The sequence below is a fragment of the Protopterus annectens genome, chromosome 3.part1 (genome assembly GCF_019279795.1).
Source record: "Protopterus annectens isolate FY-2018-M chromosome 3.part1, PAN1.0, whole genome shotgun sequence".
NCBI classification, from domain to species: domain Eukaryota; kingdom Metazoa; phylum Chordata; order Ceratodontiformes; family Protopteridae; genus Protopterus; species Protopterus annectens.
In genome coordinates, this window is record NC_056732.1 from 621,346,759 (window position 1) to 621,367,006 (window position 20,248).

Consider the following 20,248-nt stretch of genomic DNA (forward strand, 5'->3'; position numbering starts at 1 on the left):
TGTGTGTGAGTGTGTGTTACTGTGTCGGTGAATCCGTGAGTATGTGGGTGTGTTTCTGTGTCACTGAATACATGTGTGTCAATACCTGAGTGTGTGGGTGCAGTTGTGTGTTGGCATCCTGTCATGGGAATGTGTATTACTGATTCCCAATAAGGCATCACACTTCCCACTGGCCTCTACCCTTGTAATCAGCTAGACCACTCTTTTACCTCACCACTCCAAGTAACTGTACCTGTGATGTCACCCTTTATGGATGTCATGTCTGTGGCCACAGTAGCTTAATACACAGCTATCATGCTCTTGTATCAGTAGACGTGTTTGTAATGTGAGACATTCTCACTAGTATGTGGCAGCTACACGGTGCATGCTGATATATTCATGCATACCTGTAAGTAGTCCACATTGACATATGGGACACTAACTGCAAACACTGACATCCACTGACACATGCAATTAGACCTGAAGGAGGACAGCAGAACATCATGACCAGCATGCAGTTACTGTTGTTACACAAGACACATACTGTTAACAGTACGAAATGCATTGTACACCTGTAGTACATGGCATTTCTGCTGCCTGTCAGCAGTACTCAACAATTGTAAACTACACTTAACTTCCTAGTCTGTTCACCCTGTGCATCAGACCATATGAGGATGTCCCTGCACCGATGGTGTGGATGTCAGGGATGTGGCACAGGCATCATCATATGCACAGGGTGATAATGTTTGCCAGAGGCCTAGGCTGTACCATTGGATGACGTCATGTGTGTGGGTTAGGGTCTTTGATCTAATTGGGCGTGTGTGGATGTTATGCATGTGTGTTTTGCGGTGCCCTACATATGTTTCCAGTGTGTGCGTGTATGTATGCACACAGTTCTGCCATGTCTCTGGCCTACACAGGGATATTATTGACAGGTGCAGACTGTACAGGTAAGGTATTACAGTTCACGGTGTCCGGCCATGGACATGTGACCTGTGCCTGCCAGGGGTTGCACGGGCACTACCAGGCAAAGGTGCAGATTGGGTACTGTCTGATGTCACTTGTCCACTGGACCCATGTCCCTGTTGGAACCATCCTGGGCCATGTGCACGTGGCCTGCTGTGTCGTGGTGTGGATAGCACAGCACCAGATGCCGCCACTATGGGAGTGGACATGTGAAGTAGCTCATACACGTAGACCTGAAACAGGTGATGTAGCAGGCCTATGTCCACGTGCCCGATGCCTCACTCCTACCAGATGTTCCAACACAGACAGCTCACGCTCATGGATTGTTATGCCACGGTCAAGGACTCCAACCATGTCACCCAATTGTCTATCCAAAGCTTCAGCAATCTGCTGCTGAGCATTTACCATTGCCTGGATGTTGTTGTTTAAAGAACAGACAGCAGCCCTCTGTAGCTTCTGATCTTCTCTGTTGTGCCATTCAGCACATGCCTGTGCCTCCATTACAGCCTGAAACATGCATCTGGTGACACCAGCTGCTGCGTTCTGTCTTGCAGGAGCATGTTGGCCAGAGGTCCTCCTACTAGCAGCACTGGCCACGTGCCTGTGTGGGGCACCACCAGTCAGTTGGCTGACACCATGGTGTGCAGGCACACCTTCCATAGCCCCCACACTTTCCTGTTCCAAGCTACCACGTGCCAACTGTCCTTCCTCTATGACCACTGGTGATGGGGTATGTGCAGGCATGGGATCTGTGTGCGAGGATGAGGGGGATATAGCTGGAATGGTAACCAATGGCACAGTTTCAGCCTCTGACAACTCTGCCTTTGACTCAATCATACATTCATCATCACTGCTAGAGTCTGTGGGGACAATAACATCAGATGTACCACAGAAGGGCAATGCACCTACATCACCTGTGAGGACAGACAAGAACTGTACATTACAATCTATACAATAGACGCACACACAGACGCACACACATGTGATATGACAGAAGGCATGCAACATGCATGTGATACGGCAGATGGCATGCAGTGCAGACAATAATAGTGGTAGTTACCATACATCCCTGGGTTGCACACAACAGCATGCATGTATCATAGCAGATGGCATGCAAATTACACAATCATAGTAGTAGTTAGCATACATCCCTGTGTTACACCATGTAGGCCAGCACAGGTTAACAGTACACCTGCCTGATGTGTGGCATATGACCTTGACAATCACATGTAGTATGACATGTGATCTGCTGATGTGTGCAATTACATGCATACATGTTTAACACAATGGTGTCCTGTCAAATACACAGTGGGGCAATGATGTCACAATGCAGTGTTGTCTGTCCGCCCTACAGATATACTGCACATTTAGCTGATGTGCATGGCTATTGCAGGGAATCATGAGGCATCTCTGTTGCTGTACAGTGTGAGTTACAGACACAGTTCATAGCCATGACTGTGTTCAGATACAATACATATATACTTAGAATGTGACTCACATCACTGAGGTGTATACACACTAAACCATGATGTGGAAGTTGTGACACAGGTCACTGATGGGTATACGGATGACACCCCTGCACATCTGCAACCATATTGCTGCTGCCTGGCAACTATGGCCAGACATGGTGAACACGTCGGTACACCATGTCCCACATGACATCTGTGTACCACACACACACACACACACACACACACACACACACACACACACACACACACACACACACACACACACACACACACACACACACGAGGAGCAAGTATGACATTGATGTCCGACACCAGCAAGGGGAATGTACTGCATCTGTGGGCTGATGTGGATACTGTACAGGTGACTGCTGTCATGCCGTGACACCCTCAAGATGTTCAACACATCTTATGTGGTGGATTCATGTTACGCCTACACAAGATGTGCACAGGCCTGTAGGATGTCTAGTGTTCCACATCTACAATATAACCATTACACAAAGGGCATAGTTGGACCATGTGTAACCATTGTACGACAGGGTGTACACACAAGCACACCACATTTACTGTGTGTGTTGCTCCATGTCTCTGGCCATCCTCCATGGCCATGTGTGTACATGTGTTAGCCAAATTTTTGTGACGGGCATTTATTTCACATGTCTGTGTTGTCCCATATGGCATACACCCATAGATGTCATATGCCCCACTGACGACAGGGTTATGCAGACAAAGGGTGGTATGTGGGATATGTTTTCATGTTAGGTAGGCAGTGTTGCAGCCAGGCCACTACATGTCATGGACATGTTAAGATAGCACATCCCATTGTGTGACATTCATAGCAGGGCTATGATCCACACCAGTGAATCCTGTGGGCTGGCCATATTCCAGCCTACTGTGTAGTACTGTTTGTATTCCCCACATGTATAGTTCTGATCTGTAGTACATGTCCCTACAGTGAACAGCACCTCCACCATTGTATGCACAGCTGTCCACACATCTGGCAATGACAGTTTGTGAGGATTCATGTCGGTGAGATGATTCACATAGTTTGCAAGTGTTCCACATGGGTAGGCATTGTGATGCATTGCAGGTCTGACCTGTATATTGTGACAGGACCATACATTATGTGTACATGTTGTAAATGGCCACATAACAGATAGATCTGTGCATTACGATTCCTGATAAATAATAACAGTCTCACCTGCAATGGGTTGCTGTCACAGCAGAACACCAGAGGTACCTAAATAGGAATAGCACAGAAGTATGAGCATTATCCATGCCTGTATAATGGCTACAGGGTGCAATGTGCATAACACATACCCAAGTACATTCGACTATAGTATGGTGTATGCACATGTGTGCATACACAGAATAGCATACTATAGTATGCAGCATGTGTGTATACATGCCTTGCATATGATGTTACATTACATATTGTACAGTGACACATGCAACTATACGGAATATAGTTGTTATAGGTGCAGTACTGACTTACCAGGCAACTCCAGGCTCAGTTGTTGAGAGACCTCTGCAATATCGCCTAAAGCTTGTGGATGTGTTTTCAGGTGTCCCCAGGTTGGCCAGTAGCTCCTCGGTACGTGTGAGTGGGGGCTGGGTTGGTGGTCCACCACCTGTTGCACCTTGTTCCCTGGCGATTGCATTTGCACGCTGTTTCGCCCATCTAATGAGGTCTGTACAGTGTCTGCACACCTGCTGATATGTGCGGTTGTGGCGACCCACATCATTAACCCTCCTGCGAAGTTCCATCCACAGAGCATCTTGCTGCTGTGCATCCTGTGGCTCAGTTGTTGAGAGACCTCTGCAATATTGCCTAAAGCTTGTGGATGTGTTTTCAGGTGTCCCCAGGTTGGCCAGTAGCTCCTCGGTACGTGTGAGTGGGGGCTGGGTTGGTGGTCCACCACCTGTTGCACCTTGTTCCCTGGTGATTGCATTTGCACGCTGTTTTGCCCATCTAATGAGGTCTGTACAGTGTCTGCACACCTGCTGGTATGTGTGGTTGTGGCGACCCACATCATTAACCCTCCTGCGAAGTTCCATCCACAGAGCATCTTGCTGCTGTGCATCCTGTGGCACATGGCTGAACAGGATATCATGATTGCCAAGTAGGTATGGGATGAGGGCCTCATCCTCCAAGCAGGTAAAAGGGGGAAGCCTTGCACGCGGCATACCTGGAAGACATAATGATGGAGACAGGTCACAGTAACTCACAGAGACATACAGAGCTACAGCTGAACATACATGTGTATCGCATTTATTACGTTTAAATAGCTGTATTTGCAAACCTACATGACACTGACGTGTTTGTGTCACACACATGTGGCACTCAATGGTGAGTGGATATTATCACCATATATGTGTGTGTCACCTGATTACATTGCTCATACTCCATGTGGATGCTGTCTTGATGTGGGCATGTCTGTTTGCCTGTAATGGTGTTCCATCAGCACATGGCTGAATGTGTCCACATTAATACAGTTGACCTTGATGCTGTGTATATGTCACATATAAGGACTTACACTGCCTTAACCAACATGACCTGTGACTCTGCAGACTTGCTCACATAAGGTTTTACATGTATGCGTTCTGCCATATACATCTACATGGCACTGTACAGCAATTCAACATCCTGCCATGTATCACCTGTGTTGCACATGTGATACACATGGGACACTGGCTAACCAGATGGCATTTGCAGGGATGGATATCAACTATAGCATGTACAGTCAAAGTCAACTAGTGGGCTATGTGCCATGGGCCATGTATGAATCTAGGATGAAAGGTTACCTGACATTAACCAACAGGTGGGTCTGTGGGGCCAGGTGGAGCAGTGCCACATTACTGATCCACAGGGTTAATGATACATTTACCATGCGGTCATCACACCATGTCTGAGGGGGGAGCGATGTGCAGCTTTGACGGACAGGAATGCATAGTATGGCAGGACTATGTAAAGTGTATGGGACAAGGATCTGTCCAGCATGTGGAAGGTGTATGTCCATGAAGTATGTGTTCGAGATCAAGATGTGTACGTGTAGCATGTCGAACATCACTGGGTTGGACATGGATTTATTCAGGGTATGCATCATGCTACATAGTGGAGATGGGGAATGGGAAGGCTGGTGTAGGCCATCTGCATATGGCTAATATCCCTTAAAGGAAATATGTGATCTGATATGGGGCACTTGAGTGTTGTGTATGGCTGGACAATGATCTCTAAATTCATGGATGGCACCCTGTCATTAATAGGGTTGCCACATATGACTACCTGACAGGTGTGGTGACATAGCTATCACAGGAAAGACAACTGCCCAGCTGCATCCCTTACACACAAGTGTCCATTATGTTGACCACTGCCTAGGTGGTAGTTCATGGGTACAGGGTTATTAACATAGGGGTGACAATGCAATATGTAGCTGTCAGATTGTGGCCATATGCCGCAAATACCTCACCCACAAAGCCCTTTCTGTATGCTGTCCACAACACTCCTGAGTTGGCTATTGCTCCCAGGTCATAGTCATTTGCATACTTCAATAGGCAGATGCCTTCCATTTGTCTGCGAGGTATGGACTAGAATGAGGGGGAATAAAATTCATTAACCCTGACATACTGTAGCTGCCACTGGTGCGATGAGCATGCATTATTCAGACACCTTCTGTAGTGTTGGTTCTGCCAGCAGTCCCGTTGCAAAACACTCCTGTGACATAAGACTGTACATCTAGTATACCGAGTGTCGGTGGTACACAGTATGGGTGATGATGTCTTATGACCTAGAAAGGTTATGATATGCAGTGTGACATCAACCTTACTGTCATCTACATCTGTACTGCTGACATCAATTATTTGATCAAGGTTCATGGCTTTCCAGACCAGACTCAGCAGGGTAGTAGTGCAGTACTTCCCATTATCAGTGGTGTCTCCCCCTTTGTGGTTTGTGATACCTGTTGGTGTGCACCATTCAGTGTGTACACAGCCTGACAGGGAGCTATGTTTTACATGATGTGTACATGGAGAGCATCTTGTTTTGCCATGTGTGTATGATACAACCTGTGATGTGGACAGGTCCCATGCAGCCTGAGTGCAGCTTCTGCCTGCATAGTTGTGGATACAGGGGCCCTGCGGTGTACATGGATATATGCTTGTGTACCTGTTGGGGGTGTTGGGGGTGTGTGTGTTTATGTTATCTAAGACCCTATCTGGATTGCTTATTCATGCTCAGCACTTGTTCAGAACTTGTAAGCACTATATAAGCTAATAATTACTATAGCACTCAGTCTTCCTCATTTCCTAGAGGTAAACAGGTTTTGTACATACTTTTCCACTTGCTTAGAGTAAAATAGCTCTTGTACTCACTTTCCTCACTTATCTAGGGGAAAGTAGTTCTATATTCAGGCATGTTCAAGAGTCAACTGCCAGTGTTCTCACCTGTCTATCTGATGAATCTGGACATCTTGAGGCAATGTACACATTGCCTCATGTACACAGACAAGCCTCTCCACCTACCACCCAACACTACAACCTGTGAGGGATGCACTCATCTAGCCAAACTGGAGGTAAAGCTCTCTCCAACCAAGCCTGACCCTGACAGTCATTTGGAGAAGGTAAACATTCGCACTACACCACAGTCATCACATAGTCTCACTGAATCTACCCCACCATTAACTGGGAAAACTACTCATGTACCGACTCATTAGCTCAATGCTTTCTGGAATTCATAAACACCAATGCCCTGAATCAACATATCCGCACATCCACCAGGGGCAACAATATCCTAGACCTAGGCATTACCAACATGAGTGACCGGTGCTCCACACGTGAAGTCAACTCCTCATTAGCCTGATCCGACCATGAGCTGAACACCGTTGATATCCACATCCTGCCCCCACCAACCATTAAGAGAACCACAGTATAATATGTCTACAAAGCCAACTTCATGCTTCTTAAGACAGACGTGGTGAATGTCATGACACCCATGCAGATGGACAATACTGTTACAACTGCTGAATCCTACACAAATGCACTCTATAAGCACTTACACAAGTGCATGGATTGTGCTATCCCAAACAGAACCAAGATGCTATACTCCTAATTAAGGAAACCAATCTGGTGGTCCCCTGCCATAAACAAACTGTACTACAGGAGGAAGACACTGTTGCAAATGAGAGTACAATCCCATGCATGGAGGAGCTCCCTGGTCAGCCTCAGTAAGAAGGTGGTATCCCTTATAAGATCCTCCAAAGTTAGCTATGAAAATAAAACCACCACTAATTCCAACAACAACCACAAAGCATTCTATAGCTATGTCACATATCTCGATGTAAACAACCAGATCTGCTCTGAGCTACAGCACAAAGGCACGGACATTACAGAACCAACTGATATTGGCAATATCCTGGCAGATAGGTTCAGTGGTAACTTCCCCCCTCCCTCTCAAAGCTGCATACTCTAAAGCCAATATCACAGCATCCATGAGACTGGACAACATCCCAGGCTGCGTTTTACACAAACTTCAGAATGTACTGGCTCCCCACCTATGCATATGCACCTCGCATCAGGTTTAGTGCCTCTTGAATGGCACACAGCAACAGTTATCCCACTCCACGAAGGTGGCACCACAACAGACCATGGGATCTATTGCCCTAGAGGCCTGACTAGCCTGGTCTGCAAGGCTATGGAGCACATCATGGATCTCAGTCACAGAGACATTGGGTACCTCCAAACCTTTGAACCCTCCCAGTTTGGCATTGTTAAGGGCAGACCATGCCTCCCAAACCTGGTGGACTTCTTAGAGACAGTTACCAAGGCATTAGATGAGGGTAAGGAGGTCCACACAAACTACCTAGATCTCTCATATGCTTTCAACACCATTCCTCTTTCTAGCATTATCAACATACCCATCCACCTGAACATTAACCCCTACGTCATGTGATGGTTTGCAAAGTGGCACACAGACAGAACCCACACAGTGGGAGTTGCATACCCTAGGTCTGACTGTATACCAGTTACAAGTGGCATCCCCCAGGGCTCAGTCCTATGACCCCTCATGTTCGGTATATAATTCTCTGATGTACAGACAAACACAGGAGGGCTTTGGCTGAAAAGGTTTGCAGACGACTGCAAACTAGGGGACATAATTGTTTCCCCAGCTGTTACAGACACCCTCTGGATGTGTTGCACTGAGACAAATACCTGGTGTCAATATCATGGCGTCAAGCTGAATGCCTAAAAGTGCATAGTCATCCCTTTTGGATGTAACTAATTACCCACGGACTACCACATAGGTGCTAGTCCCCTACATACAGAAAAGGTAATAAGGGATCCGGGAACCCCAGTAGATAGCAATCTCTCCTTTGATACCCATAATGACAAGGCAGTTAGAATATCCTTCTACATGGCCCCCCTAATCTCTAATGGGTTCGCATCCAGATCAAAGGAGGCCATTGCGACTCTCTACTCATGACTTATTAGACCCATTAAAGGATACAACACCCCATTTGGGATATACCTTACAAGACAACTGCAGCAGCTTGGGAGACAACAACAGTACCACACCAAGAGGATTACTGACCTCAAACAGATGACCTATGCAGCCCAACCTAAGAAACTCCAGCTGTACTCAGTTGCATACCGCATACTCACAGGTGATCTCTGCTTGACATACAAGGCCCATGTCCAACCCAGTATTGCTGGATATGCTCCACCTAAACAGAGGCCCCTGAGAGCCACATGCTCTAGGGATATACACCTAACCACAATGATGACTAGGATGTGCTGGACGGATAGATTCCTGACACAGACACTCCCCATGCTTTGGAACATGATTCCAATGTACATCAAGCAGGGCCCCTCACTAGCTCTCTTCAAGGGAAACCTTGACATGTGGATGGGAAACAGACATGTACCCTGGGGATCACTGCAATGACTCTGCTGGACAGAGGCACAAGGAACTAATGGCTCTGCCATTCAGAGGCACAGGGAACTAACCTATGGGGTGACGAAAGCCAACACACTCTAGCGAGGCTTATAAATACCCTTGGTAAGACAGCCTAGTACCTACATTTGCACATATTACATGTCTTATGCGCATGGATAGTTAACTAGCTCTTTGATTTTACTTTGCTATCATGTTGATAAACTGTTGGGTGACTAAAAGACATATGTATCCTGTTATTGTGTATTGTAAATGCCAATAGACATAACTAATGTTTGCCTAACATAACAGTAATGCTATGTAACTTGTAATACATATCTGCCTACAATACTGTACATTACACAGTTATTGGCACAATATCCCACAATGCAAATCATAATTGCACAGTGGCCCAACCTATGACATGTTATTGTCTGTAATACACCCATACATATGGCTACCATTACAATATATCAACATATACTATCCCCTGTTATAGCACATACTTGTTGGACCAGCCCTGCCACTGACAGTGGCTGGTGAGGAATATTTCTGTTCAAAGCCCTTATGTAGCATCCCTTGTGGTGTATGCGGTGTTTGCCTTGTGACCTACAACAGTACACACAAATACTACAAGCGTTACTATGCTCAACAATACATCACTACAAGATAACTGTTTCCACTATATGGATTGCATGCACTTGAAATACTACAGAAAAGGTACTAAATACACAGACATACTGACTGTTCTACATACCTTATTAGTAACCTGAGGTGTCGTTAACTGTTGATTCAATCCTTTTCAGTTTGTGTTTCAATCTTCTTTGTAATGTTCTGCTGGTATATACGGATGGTATGAATGTGTGATAACCCATCCTTTTCTAGTTAAATATCGGGAACATGTGGTATCCTGGCCACCAATTGGTGTTCCAAAGTAGTTAATTAGATGCACATCAGCTGTGCAGCTACTCCATTAGCCGATACCATGGCAACAGTGGTGTATAACTGAGTACTCCTTTTCAGCATTGTCCGTTTGCTTTACTTTCGAGGAAGACGAAAAAGATGAGGATGTGTTTGTGATATATTTCAACAGCTATATGGAGACAGACAGAGATATATTAGCTTCATGACTCCCGTGGATTGTGTGCAATGGCTAGAAGATTTTGTTCTACATATGAGTACAGCTGTTATATTTCAGAACATTGCTACTTATGCAGGGTTTGTTTGTACCTGATATTTCTGCAGATGTTTAAGTCTGGCAAGGATGTTTGGGCAACTCAAGGCTGTATGGCTATGCATGAACTGTTATGTGGTTTACAGTATGCTCACCAGACATCCTTGATTTGGTGTACAAGTGTAGCATACTGTGCTGTTACTCAGTAATTGCTAACACACAACCCTCTGAAATGGGATTAGTGCAAACAAACCCTGTAACATTAGCAGCTGTTCCATTGTATAGCAGCAACTATTTCACATAGGGCAATGTTAGTGTGTCTTTGACAAGGTATGTTAAGGCTTCTGCAGATGTCGTACAGTAAGTGAATGATTTGTGATGTTATTACAGTTTGTATTGTAATTTGTTTGGGTTTGGGGGTGATGGTGGGTGTGCATAGCAGATGCAGATGTGTAGGAACTGCTTTTATACATAATCGCTATGTGCATGAGGGTTCCTTCCCTATTTGAACACCTATCCTTTAGCGGACTAATACTATGGTAATTGCAGGCTGATTCATTAAGGCACTATTATGTGGTTCCTGTATAGCATGTAGGTGATGTTAGTCCTTGAATCCCTTCGGAAATACATCAGAATGTAATAAAGTGTCGATACGTGAAAGCTGTGTATTTCTGTCATAGGTATTTGCAGTCATTGTAGTTGTGTTGGTGACTGACTCTCTTTGGCTAGGGTTGCCACCTTTTCATATGGCCATAGTGGGACATTTTCTGGACACACATCAGAATTTATAGGCTGACACAAACCCACGGTCAGTACAAGGGATAGAACTTTCCTTTCTTGCCTAAATATAAGCTTATTCTTGTAGCAGTTTAGTTGCTTATCCTGTTTCTTGTAACATGTAGGTATTTTAGATACAGAAAGAACTATTGTATGCAACTATTACATTACATATGGGACATAATTATGTCCTACAATCCCAGGACATTTGTCACATTTAATATATTTGGTCAGGACACAACCGCCCAAAGGGGACTGTCCCTCGCAAAGTGGAACAGGTGGTAACACTATCATTGGCTCATGTCCGTAGCACATATTTGTAATAGTGTATAGGCATATAGTCTCCATATCCTTTGTTCATAAAGGTTGGTAGTGGCAGAATGTGTGATTGCTATGGTCCATGTTATACACATATATGAACACTTCAACTGCTGTATATGAGATACCTATGGAATCCCAAAACCACACAGTTCCAATGCACACAGTACCAGGCCCAGACTCCCATACCCCACATTACCGACAACGACAGTAACTCGCGAAAGTAACACGAACATGAACACACACACACAAACACACTGCTACCCACCACATCCAAACAAACCATCCTACACTACTTATGAGCAGGTGGCCAAGCCCCCCTACACACCCCATGTAGGTGTCTGCACTCCCACAACCCCCTACTTTAATATTCTACCTTCTAGATCACGCAGACGCACAAAGCTAAGCTACACCCACACATTACAGCCCCCAAGAACACACACCACACCCAGAACACACACTTACACACACTACAGCCCTAAGAAACACACTTACACACAGTAACCTACCTGAACCGCAACACCAGAAGCACTGACTAACTGTCCCTTAACATCGTGATTTTACACCTTGCGCATCTGGTGTTTCAGTACTGTGTTCTTTCGGACCTTAAGCCTCGGGATTATGCGCGTCACTATGTAAAGCAGTCAGTATGTGGTAGGTATCCCATTTATATGTACGTCCATGGTTATGTAGATGTTGTTAACCTATCAATATATCTACATATATATGTATATCCCATATATCAACATATCTCTCTCTCTCTCTCTCTCTATATATATATATATATATATATGATAATGTGTGTATATATATATATATATATATATATATATATATATATATATATATATATTATATTTTTATATATATATATATATATATATATATATTTATATATATATAAAACATACACCTTTCATTGGGTACATGCCAGTTTGTCCTATTTCAACACATTCCTACCTTTTGTGTTTTATCCTGTCGGTATACACAACTGCCATTGGTACATCTCAGGTAGCTTAGTGGTATGTTATTGTGAAGATTGTGTGCATGGTTGTGTGTTCTAATCCTGGCAGCAATATCTTACCTCTCAGAGCAGGCACTGGTAGTGCAAGGGTAATTAACACACATTTCAGTGGTTGTGTGTTCCACATGTTTATTATTCTGTTGAGAATTACCTATATATCTCAGGGATACTCCCCATTATTTGGAACTACATCCCTGATTACTTTATACAAAACCCCTCACTAACGCTACAGGGAATCCTTGCAGAGTGGGTGGGGAACAGTGGATACACCCCAGGGATCCTGCAATTGGCTCTGCTCCACAGACAGACAGTTAGTTAATCAATGGGGTGGTGACAGCAGACACTTTTTGCCTATGCTTATGAGTGGCCTCGGCAGTTGGGCATGTACCTACCTATGTATCTATGAATCTCTACATACAGTATGGACACATGCTGATAGCTTAATTTAATGTTCAGGTATTGACTTATCTTGTGCCAATGGAGGTTGTGTGTACAATAGTTGAGGGCTACCTATGTAGGATGCACACAGTAGACCACCTATACATGACAATTTACAGGTGGTCATGTATGTGTGTTCCATCCGTGTTTGCTGTGTGTGCAGGTGGAGAAGGGTGTCAGTCCATGAGTGCCTACACTTTCAGTGTGTATGCTATACATTCCCTCTTTGCCAAGGCATGGGCATACTGGGCACGCCTCCATCTGCCTACTGGGGCTAGCACAGGGTATTCATGGTCTGAGTACCTCTGTGCCTGTGGGTCCCTTGGCAATGGTGGTGGGCTGTCAGGGCCTTCATCATTCTGTCCCTGCTGCAGCTGTTTCCGCAGGATCATATTGTGTAGCATGGCACATACTATGAAGATGTGGGCACATGTGCCTGGAGAGTACTGCAAGGATCCACCAGATATGTCCAAGCAATGGAACCATGATTTCAGCATCCCAAACATGTGCTCTATAATGATTCCGGTTTCTGTGTGTGCCTCATTATGGTGTTCTTGTGTGGCTGTGTGTGCATTTCTGATGGGAGTCATCATCCATGGTTCGAGTGCATAGCCAGCATCCCCCAACAGGTGGCCATATGGGATGTCCCCCCTGGCAAATACCTGATACAGCTGTGAGGCATGCCAGATGTGGGAGTCATGATAGCTTCCAGGGCTGCCAGCACACACATCCATGATAATGCCCTGGGCATTGCACATGACCTGGCAGTTGCTGGAGGGGTATCCCTTGCGGTTTATGTAGCGCCTACCCTACTCACAAGTGTGTGTATGTGCTTGCAGTCTTTTGCACCCAGTACCTCTGGGTAGTCTGCCACATGGTGGAAAAGATGCTTATTGCTGGCCAACTCCTCCTGTGTTTGGGGGACGTACATGTGCTCATTGGCATGTGGTAACATGGCATCCAGGAACTGGTGGAGTACCCTGAATGCTGATGCCTGTGAGATCCCCATGATATACCCAGTTGGCCTTTGAAAGGTACCTGTGGCTAGTATTCCCAAGCTTACACATACCTTTGTGTCCACTGGGATGGGTTCCCCTCTGTTACTGCTGGCTCTGAGGCATGGCCGGCACAGCTCAACAAGTTGCTGTATGATGTCCCTGTCCACCCTGTAACGCTCTACTATCTCCAGATCATGTAGCCCCTGGTAGGTTACCCTGGGTCTGAACACTCTTCTCCTCCTCCAGTGCCTGAGATGGTTGTCAGCATCATTCTCCACACCACCGTCAGTCTCCAACACATGCTGGTGAATAAAAGCTATGATGGCCCCTAACATGTACATATTAAAAGTTCCCCGTTTGTATACATAAATGGTGCGGAGTGTCTGGGAATTCACAAGTGTGTGTGTGGGGCTTTCACACCTTATACTGTTGTGCAATGGAAGTTGCTGGTGTAATTGGGTGTGTTTGTGCTATTCCAGCTGCAGGGTATCTTAAGTATTGGTTTTACAGCAGGTACTGCTGTTGTGGGGCCTTTGGTGTTGACTTATGCTTGGCTGCCATGATTCATCTATTGCCCTTTACTTTAATTTTCAACCCGATTCCCCTCCCATTGTCAGGCATGCATCCAGCTGCCGGCTTTCTTGTTTTGTACTTTCACAACCCAGGATTGTGTTGGGAAATGTGATATGTAGCTGATCTACTGCAAGTTTGCTTTGTTCTGCTGTGACAGTTCTCTTTTCTTTGCTATACGGCACCTCCCCTTTCCTGTTCTGCAGGTAGATGCTAGCAGCCTTGTTAGCTGTTGTCTGTCGCCCACTGTGAGTTCCTAGGTGTTAATTACTCATTTGTACTACAATTACCATGCTGCAACTTTTCCTTATTGTCTTCCCGTATCCTTCCTGTTTCAGCTGTGGTGCACGCCTCGCACAGCTGTTTATCAGGTTTCGTGCGCATTTTCATCCATGTTCACATGAACTTTTGGTTAACTTGTGTGCTCTCAGCTAAGCAAAGCTATGGCTACTTCCACACCCCTATCCTGCGGCTTTGCTTAGCAACAGGCAACCCGGATTAGTAATGATCCAATGTGCTTACAGCTATGGTGGCACACCCCTCTCTTGATGTCATGTTTACCTCCAGGCCACTCCTCGGTGTTGTACCACTACGCCATGTGGTACATCCTTACACCGGCGTGGCATTTGCAATTCAGTATTACTTGACTCATTTGCATGGCATTGACTACTAATTCCTAGTTACTGCACGGAACACTGTCACAGACCCTTAACAACCCTTGTGCCATGGTTGTGGTGTAGCATGCATGCCATTGACTATTATGGGGATATCATGAATTGTGTTACATTGCAGTTTTATGACATCTAAATATATTTTCCTTGTGACCCTGTTTGCGCAAAGATGCACTGCGGTTTTGCTTTGCTTTAGTGTGGCCATGACATTAAATGTTATTTTTTATATGGTGTGCATGTTTTTTTATGCTATTGGCTATATATTTAGCCATTGGCATATATTAACATTATAATATGTAAGTTTGGTCCACTTTCATGGCTCCGATTTTATGTTTGACAAAATGTAAACCATTTTTTTTTGGTTTACATTTCTTCATGCTTACGCTACGCCTGCACCACTTCATGAATCACTATATACCTTCATTTGCATGCTACACTGCTGCACATGGGGTAGTTAGCAGACATGCGCCAGGAGCTGCGCAGCTCTGGCGTACGCTGGTAGTGCATGTGGATACAACACGTACCTGAATCGCTCGGTGGCTATATTTGGTGATTGATCACCGACACTACTCTGGTGCCTGGTGCAAGCTTCATGAATCCCAGGGAATGTTTAGTCTGAGATAGAGGCCATTAAGAAAGCTCTGTGACTAGTTTTGTTTTATTGGTATATAGTCTGTGTACTTTGCTTCCTTGTTTTTTGCTCTTGTTATATTTTGGAATCGTTTTATTTAAATTAGTTAATTTACTTTAAATCTGTTTTTTTTTCTGTAGTTTTAAAAAAATTCTTGGTTGTAGCCCCATTAGCAAACATTTCCCTTGCATTCATTGACTTCAGAGAAAACAGTCTGTCAGAGATTCCAGATAAAAGTAGTCTGGGAATGGCTGACTTTCCACACCAACAAACCCCCATGGTCGATGGGGGGCCCCCAACCACAGCAGGTTATCTTATTTTGATATTTTGTAACATGTCCGTCAAACCAACAAAAACTAGTACTGCAATCTTGTGTACTTAATAAACAAACTTATTTATACCCCCTTTAAAATTCAAAGATATCTCAGGTTTAGTAACAGTGTTTTGTCAAGTAACAGGCTTCACAATTTCATTAAATGTTTTACCACTGACATAGTGCCCTTGGCTTAGTTAAATCCTGCTGGTGTACATTATCTCCAGTAAAACTAAAATCATAACCAGCTTTAGGCACCTGCAATACCTGTGGCTGCGGGGTGGGTGGGTGTTGGATGTAGTATTTATCCTTGACTGTGTTTGGGCCCTGAAAATGATGTTGCTGGTTGGGGGAAAATGAGAAGAAAAAAACTGCATTCCTTTTCTGATTGTGCTCTTTAACCAACACAGGGTTGTGATGTGACCCTGTTTAGGTAAAGCTGATAATTAGTAAATGAACATGACCAAAGTAAGCACTAGAGATCAGCACCCAATAGTGATTTATATCAATGCATTGCATGGATTTTAAGAAGAGCTAATGTTCCCAAGCTTCAGGGATGTTTTTTTCTTTCAAGGAATTTTATAAATACAGACACAACACCAGATATTATAACTCTCGACATCTTTCCTCAAGAATTCTGGGAAAGCCAAAAATAAAAGTAGAATAAAGGCTCAAACCAGTTACAGAGTTTAACTGTTAATCTAAGTCACTTAAAAAAGTGACTAGAATAAAACATTGTGCATCAACATGCATTTTTTTGACAATAAGAAGTATGGAACTCTGATGGCTGGATTTATTTACTGTCTGTAATCCTAAATATTTTACCAGCAAATCAAACTTTTTATGAGGAAGAGCGCAACATTATGAGGCAAAATCAGGGACAGTCTGTGAAATCAGGGACAGTGACAGATGTACATTACTCTTCAATGAGATAAATAAAAGCAACTTATCCCTGCTGCTAGTTTGGTGCCTGCTAGATAGCAGTTACTGATTTGGTGTGGCAGTATCAGTGTTGCATCATGTATTGTTATTTGGTGGAGTAAGTACAAAACTAGTATTACTATAGCACGTGTGTGTGTGTGTGTGTGTGTGTGTGTGTGTGTGTGTAAAACAAGATGGCAATAACTGATTTCACTTTTTAGCATGAATATCATCAACACTGCCATTGTGCCGGGGGGGGGGGGGTGCTTGCAGTGTAAATAAAAGTAACAAGCTGCCATATTTTCTTTCACTTAGCATCACAGACATAAACCTTACATGTGATGGGTGGCTGTCTTTGGTGCTTTGGCATGAAGATGATGTATGAAAGCAACTGTTCATTGCCACTGTGGTGTAGTGAGTAGCACTGCCATCTCAGAGTACTTTAAACTGTTCTAATTTTAGCTATGTGGTGTCTGCATGTCCTCCATGTATTATCCATGTATTCTGGTTAACCCCAGCTCCTCAAAAACATGCAGCAGAAGAAATGGAATTCCTCTCTTTTCCTTGAAGGTAAACATGAAGAGTATGTGTGTGTTTGTGTGTCTGTGTATGCACATAAAAATATCACAGATTTTCTCTGTGCACCTTCATAATAATGCCTGGACACATACACTACTTTTCTGGGTAATGCAGTTAATTAATTTTATTTCAAAAGTAAGGCATAAAGTATATCACAGAACAGTCAGACACTTAGATCTATGGGTCTGGTGGTCCCTACACCGCAAACTGTATAAATGGATTTTAACATGGACTTAGTGGTGGCTTCTGCCTTCAACTGCACCCATTCTAAAACCATCCCTGCCCAGATGATTGTGTATCAAAGGCTACTGTAGTGTGTGTGTGCGTGTGTGTGTGTGCGTGTGTGTGTATGTGTGTGTGTGTGTGTGTGTGTGTGTGTGTGTGTGTGTGTGTGTGTGTGTGTTGGGCAGGGAGTTGTGTGATCATTACTTCTTTGATTTTCATCACAGTTAGACCTTAGATGCATGCAAAGGAGGTCATTACAGCTTGTGTTTTGGCTCGGGACAGTCTGGTTATTGATTCTTTTACTTTTCCCACAGACGCCAGAATCACACCTCTCAACTGTCCAGATTTTCTCAGAATGTCCAGATTTTTGCCACTTATTTTTGGTCTTTTCCTCACATAATTTGTGGTTTTCTGGCAAACCATAGAAGATTAAAGTCCCTAAATAATACTAAATAAATGACAGTCATTTGCGTTTCACACTTCATATCCTTCAGAAAATTTATAATGATTCAAAATCTTTCATTCTAACAACTTTCTCAGTTTATAGGAGCGATATTTTAAATCTGTCCCTATTTTTGAACTATAGCACCCCCCCACCAATTATTTCTGATTTTGTCCAGATTTCTTGTGTTGAGAGGTATGATCAGAGGTGTATAAAGAAGGTTACTATAGCTTGTGTAGGGTCAACAAAGTGGAATACATTACTGCAATCGTTATTTTTAAACTTTCCTCACTATCATACACTAAGTACATAGGGTTTATATTAGAAGATCGAAACTTTAGTTAATCGAATAACTAAATATTGATCTTGTAATATCGAAAGCCAAAAACCTCGAACGGCCGATTTAATGCAGAGAAACATTTCCCTTGGCTGTTATGTGGATTATGCTCTTTTCTCCATTGTGGAGTGATCTCAGAGTTGGTATATTTAGCTAGGGAGGGTGTGGGGTGCAAAGCCCCCCCCCCCAACTTGATTTGGGATTAAAAGTTTTTTTTTTTCATGCAGCCAAGGGAAATGTTTCCCTGTGTTAAATCAGCTGTTTGAGGTTTTTGGCTTTCAATATTACAAGATCGATCTTTAGTTATTTCATTAACTAAAGTTTCAGTCTTGTAATATAGACCTTTTACATATATAGGTGGCTGCCTTTGGGGATTATGAGTGAATAGAGAGGAGGCAGGAGGCATGTGATGTATATGTATGACAACAGTCACTTGAAAAACATGACTGGCCATTTGAACTTCTGCTTTCTAACACCAGAGTGATCCACAGGCAGTGGCTGTCTTTTTTGGGGGGTTAGGGAGGCAGGCAGTATTCCCAGACAGGATCTATGCATCCTCTCAGCAATTGTCTTGTTTGTTTATTGTGAGCTCCAATTTTGTCAGCTTTGAATATCAATGTTCAATGTACAATGCCCACTTTGGTATGTACCTGACCAGGTACATCTAACAACTGGAACATCCACAGAGGTTCCTCACTAAAAGAATACAGGGCATAAATAACATGTCCTATGCAGACCACCTCAAAGTCCTATCCCTGTATTCTGTCTCCTGCAGGCTGTTGATGAAAGATTTATCCCTGGCGTGCAAGGCATTGTTGGACCCCATCCTATGGACCTCTGGCATATCTGCAAAACAAGCAACACCAGAATTACCCATGGTAAAAACTTAAACCATGCCTGTGTTATGGACAGGACCTGTTAGAGAGATAGGCATGTATCCCAGAGAGTACCCCTTCTCTGGAACAAAAAGCTGAAGAGTAAGGCAAAATCTGAGAAAAGGAAGAAAAACATAATGTGCATGGTGTGGGGAGCCCACGATGGGGGAAAACAGAGGGGAGCATTGGAGGATGTGTGCATGTGGGGGATAGTAGGCAGTGCCTATGGTGCCATTTCACCTAAGTGCATTTCATCTAAGTGCACATAGAGCTGTTGTAATGTATCATTGCTGCAACTAAATGCCAGTAACTGTTCATAGGTTCATAGGTTCATACTAGGCTATCTGCCCTAGGACATTTATAAGCCTAGCCAGAGTACGTTTGGCTTTCGCCACCCATTTTAAATTAATTTTGCTATGCCCTTTTTCGAGGTTAGTATACTGTGCCTCTGTCTAACAGTGACACAGAAGTGATACCCGGGGTAAACCTACCATCTCCCATCCACTCATCAAGATTCCTCTTGAAGAGAGTCAATGAGGGACTCTGCCTAACCTGGACTGGGATTTTATTCCAGAGTGAAGGGAGCCTCTGGGTTATGAATCTGTCTCTCCAG